The sequence below is a fragment of the Podarcis pityusensis genome (assembly GCF_964106645.2).
Source record: "Podarcis pityusensis genome assembly, chromosome: 1".
Taxonomy (NCBI): Eukaryota; Metazoa; Chordata; class Lepidosauria; order Squamata; family Lacertidae; genus Podarcis; species Podarcis pityusensis.
This window is the reverse complement of record NC_138028.1, coordinates 64,639,464-64,645,006: the sequence shown is the minus strand read 5'-3', so window position 1 is coordinate 64,645,006 and position 5,543 is coordinate 64,639,464. Positions and strand designations below refer to the sequence as shown.

Sequence of the window (5,543 nt, the reverse complement as noted above, 5' to 3'; positions counted from 1 at the left end):
CTGTTTTAAATTAGTGCAGGTTAATCAAGTCATTTTCAATACTGTAAAAATACCTGCCTGCTTCTTCACTTTGGCTCCATCCACTTTTATGATGAACTCTCCCCGCACCCAAAGGATTGCAACATGTCAGTGTGGCCTTTGTGCCCTGGGCTCCTTTGAGAGGAAGGGCAGGATATAAATTGAAATCATCATCACCATATCATCACAACAATAACCACTACCAATGAAAGGAACATAATGACACTAACTTTAACATGTATTTATTAATACATGAAATATTAGTGAAATAACTGCAGTGATGTTGATACTGCCAAGTAGAATAACTGCCATACAAGAAATGAAAATAATTTCCTAACCCAGTGGAACAAGTTTGTCTTTCTTTCTTTCTTCAGCAAAGCAAAGCAGCTCTTGGAAGACGATAGTGTGTGATAGCCTTGAAGCTAACACTGGCTGCTCATGTGAATTTCAGCTCATTCTCAAAAAATGCAACTCACAGTCGATAAAGAGAAGTTTTTGCAGAGAAGAAAGTCAATAGAAACAGTTTCCATCTGTGACCCTTTCTCACAGGCTCTGCAGGTGTTGTTACCTCTTCCTCAATCAAACTCGGGTTAGAAGAACCACTACCAACAGCAAGATAGCGCTGCTGAAGAATAGTGGGGGTCAGCTAGTAACCTCAGAAAACCTGTCACTATGCTGAAAAATGCCTGCGGTAGCCCTGACAGCCAGACCAAAGCAACACTTTTTTGAAGGGGAGATAAAAGGAACTTAACAGCGAGGCTCCTGCATAGCAATGCAAGCAACCTTGGTCCAGTACAACACAGTGTATTTCAGGAATGTCTGCTGCTGCTGCTGCTGCACCAGTAGAATCTTGACTGTATCTGGTAGAAAAATAATAACCATATGTTCCCTGAGCAGACAAGGTATCAGTGCTTTTATAGCAACATTAATATTAGGGCAGGTCTGTAACCAAGTGGAACGTGCAGGGCTTCAGGGTCCTGCCACCTTCAGCAGTACATCAAACCTCTTTTTCTGGATGTTTAGGTTTTATTTTTATTAAAGTAAGTTTCTAGTCCCTTTCTCAAAATTAAAAAGAAGAAAAACATGCAGGGAATATTCTGCCAGATTGCTCATTAAAAAGTAAAGCAGTTCCCACCTGGCAGCGTTCTGGCCAATGGAAGCCAAGGCTCTCTAGGATGATTAACAAGCACTTGGAATCCTAGCACATATATTTTTTTAAAACGTAATGTTTTATTTTATTAAAGTTATTAATTTAAACATGCTGGACTTCTAGAATTTAGGTTTACGTAGGCTTATGCTGTTTCATGTTGATTTACGATGTCTCCCTCCACTACCCGTAGTTTCCACCACCAAATATTTATGGCTGAGAGCCTGTACTAGGCTGGAGGTGGGGAAAGTAATAGCTTTGCATGCTTCATGTATTGAAAGTACTGGCTAGCTAGCAGCTAGTTGATTCAGATGTAGCAGAAAACCATGGTTTCCCACTATTTGAATGACCCACAGTGAGCCTTGGCCACACAGGCTGTTCCTTCCTCCTTTTGCAGGAGTGTGCAGAGTTTTTAAGCATCTGCTTCCAATTCTGGGGGGGGGAAAGCCACTGTTCTTTGAAATATTCAGATGTGGGGATCAATAGTTTACATGCCAGGATCTGAAATGGCATTTTGATCCTGGCTTGTTCACATGAATCGTTGTTTAGACAAACCACAGCTTCCCAAATCTGGACACCACAGGGATCTGCAGTTTATTTAAAATCAAGAAAAAACAGCAAAAGAGGATATGAGTGCACAAGTCGAGTCACACCACAGCTCATTCATGTACAGTGGTACCTCGGGTTAAGAACTTAATTCGTTCTGGAGGTCCGTTCTTAACCTGAAACTGTTCTTAACCTGAAGCACCACTTTAGCTAATGGGGCCTCCTGCTGCCGCCATGCCACCGCCACACGATTTCTGTTCTCATCCTGAAGCAAAGTTCTTAACCCGAGGTACTATTTCTGGGTTAGCGGAGTCTGTAACCTGAAGCGTATGTAACCCGAGGTACCACTGTAGTGAGAAGAGAAACTATGGGCAGGATTCAGCTAAGTTGTGTGTGCGGAACAGGGTCCAGTTGTACAATGGGACTCCCCTCCCCTCCTCACTCAGCACCAATTGTGCCCCCTAAATCTGCTCTGAAGGGTTGAGAGAACCCCCCCCCCGAACACGGAGAGGAGAGGAAAGGAGAGGTGAGGAGTCCTCATTCCACATGTGATCCTCATTCCACATGTGCATATGCCACGTAGCACTATATTAAATTCCTCCCTGTGGTTTTCTGATACACTAAATTGCTCAGTCCATGGAAATCCTGTGGAAGAATAAAGTGATAACTTTCTTAAAGGAAATCCGAGCAGGCTTACCAAAGAGACTAGTGAGTATTCCTGGAGAGGCACGGAAGAGGGTGATCTCAAGCCTCAGCACCAAACAACCCATTCTGTTACTCCAGGCTTTGTACCTTAATGTGTTTATGCCATATTACTGCTGCAATGTAGTGGTGGAGTCACCTGTTGGAGAGAGATGCTGCCAGTTGGTGTAGAGAAATAATATTCAGCAGGTGGTGCAGGACTCAATATTGGGTTGCAGTCCGACATACGATGGATCATGACAGGAGCATTGCCACTATAGTTACATGATAGAAAAAGAAGATGGCGGAAGCAATGGGTCCCCAAATGCAAGTTTGGGCTAAAAGTGGGTCCAACCGGTGTAGAGAGTGTGTAGCTACATGCGTACATGGCTAGAATATAAGGCAGCCTCATGTTTATACCTGTTGTTGTTTAATAATTAGTTAAGCTGTTTATTGTAACCGAAAACTACCTAAGAATGAAGAGAAAGATCCAAATAACCAATATGGTTTTTTACTTCAAAGGTGGTGGTGGTTGTTATGCAAAATGGGTGACTGGGAGATATAAACACAAAACTTGCAGCAGAACTTGCTAGCAAAACAAGCAGAATTGGATATTGCCTTCAAAGCAAATCAAACACAGCTGGAGTGTTTACCAACATATCTGCACGAGATCTCTTAAAAATAAGGTACCTATCTGCCAGAAGATCGTTCTTTATTTTCCTTTCTTTGAAATTGTCATGAAGCTTTGACTCCAGATAAGAAAACTATAATGAAATAAAGGAAACATTGTTTAGCTGTCAAAATGAATTTGATGTGTGACATGTATGGGAAGAGGGGAAAACAACGCAAGATTGGATAGTGGGTTCCTGAAATTTATGTGAAAAGAGAGTGGGGGAATCAAAGATAGCCCTTGACGTTTGATAGAAACAACTATTTCATTTGTTTGCATCCTTCGTTCTTACATGAAAGGCAAAGGAGGTTTGTGGATATCGATTAAAACCATGCAAATAGTACTCAATAGCATTTGACATTTTCGTTAACTTTGATTTTAAGCTTCGTCATATTTCACTGGCGGAAATGTTCACAGAATTATACACAGATAATAAATTAATGCACAGAGAAGAAACGCTTTGATTTCCCTTCTCCATGGAGGTCATATGCATGAATAAAAGTTAGCACAACCAGTGTTATAATTCTTGCAAGGAGTGTTATATGCCTGCAGTTTAGTTATATAAAAGCGGAAGTGTCAGGTTGCAAGGCCAGAGCTCAGGCGGGGCCAAACCAAGGCACAGTGCCAGGACTTAGAGGAGGTGCTTGACAGAACCCATTGCTCCCAGCCATTGCATTTTTGCTATATGAGCTGCCTTAGGACTTCAAGACAAACAAAAGGAAGTACTTTTTCACACAAGACATAATAAATCTATTGCATTTGGTTCCATGAGATAGAGGGTTGATCACTAGCTAGGGAATTAGAGAAATTCATTGAGGACAGGTCTATCAGCAGCAACTAGTCATGAGGGTTATATAAAACCTCCGAGCTCAGAGGCAGCACGACAATGAATACCATTTGCTGGGTTGCAGAGAGAGCTATTGCCTTCATGCCCTGCTTGTGAGCTTCCCAAAGGCATCCAACTGCTGCTGCGGCAAACAAGCAGCAAACAATATATGAATATTTCGTTTGATTCAGCTGGGCTCTTACGTTCAGTCCTATAGTACCACCTTACTTATACCTGCTGGGTTGGAATCAGATTTAGTCAGGCTTAGAGTAGGCACATTGAAATAAATGGGACTTAAATTAGATGATTGTCTTAAGTCCCACTGATTTCAATGGCTCTAGTCTAAAGCACAGCCAAATATAAATCCAATCTATTCACTTCTACACACTTAACTCTTGGGACTGTGACTACAATGCCAAGCCAGTTAGAGAAGAAAGTTAAAATCACTGCAATAGCTGTGCTATCTCCAGGAAAAATAAAAACAGGCACACATTTATGAAGAAATCTTAACACACACACCCCTTTTTATCCCAAATGTAGGATGTTTTTGAGCTTCAGCATTTATACTTTTTCTAAAACAAATAAGGCAACTTGTGTTTCAAACAGATCCTTGGTGATTTAAATAAGGTGGCCTTTGCTGTATTCGCCAGCTTTCAAAAAGATGTCTGGGCAGTCTGAAGATAAAATCACTGCTCTTTATGGCACACTAATAGAATGTGTAAGTAAATTTACAGCCTGTTCCTAGTCATATTAACATGGAGACAAGTCCCCTTCCCCCCTGTGATTTCAGTGGAGCTTACTCCCAGGTAACTGCGTAGAGAATTGCAGCTCATGCATAGTCAGAGTGAGCCTCTTCATTTGACTCCTCTCAAGCTTCCACATGTTGCTTCTTCAGGCACAGGATCCAAAATCACAACTCAGTTTGACTTGGTGGAGAGCCTTTTCCTTGGCCGCTGTTTTGAGAAAGCCATTGTCCCCTGTAATTTGTCCTTATGTGTATTTTGGAAAGGAAACCCTGTCAATAATTTAATTAGAATGTGAGGGGAGAGGGAGAAAAGAAATGTATTCAGAGGTAGCCAGACCCTAAGAATAAGAAGGAAGGAGAAGAGAGGGAGAAAGGCTGTGTAAAAAGGTTAAAATGCAGACCTGCATTGTTTGCAAAAAGCCTGCTGTTTCCTTTATGCCTAACTGATCTGTGCCAGAAGCCCTCTTGAATTTCTACAAGAATAGAGCTTCAGATCATCTGCATTCAGTGCCAGAGTCACGGCCCTGGAACCGATAATTGCCTCTGACAGGATTTAATTACCTTCTCCAGGACCTTTTCTCTGTTTGATTGGAGACCACCCCCTGCCTCCGATCAAATCAGACAGTAATAACACACTGAAGCACAGCAGCCAATCACGAGTCAAGTCTGAACAGTGACCTTGCTGAGTAGAAGCTGATTGGCGGTGTCAGCCTTGTCAACTGTGTCAGTGAACCATCAGACAAGAAAGGGGGCGAGGGGGGGCAGGAGAGAAAGAGAGAGAGAGCGCACACGAGATAAGAGAACAGCATTAATGCTAATGGAGTCTGTCAGCATGCGTGGCTCGAGGTTGCATTTCAAGTGTGGCAATGCACGGGAACAAAAATGATGGCAAATCTAATGCAAACCTGGA

The 5,543-nt window shown here is 42.2% G+C and overlaps 1 long non-coding RNA gene across 1 annotated transcript; it reads right to left on the bottom strand.

Moving 5' to 3' along the window:
- Positions 1-908: 908 nt before the first annotated feature.
- Positions 909-5,250, bottom strand: LOC308474535. The gene is made up of 4 exons (XR_013984773.1): positions 5,195-5,250; positions 3,083-3,156; positions 2,409-2,667; positions 909-1,752 (listed from the first exon to the last, which is right to left on the bottom strand). It is a non-coding gene; the product is annotated as an uncharacterized lncRNA (long non-coding RNA).
- Positions 5,251-5,543: the final 293 nt, after the last annotated feature.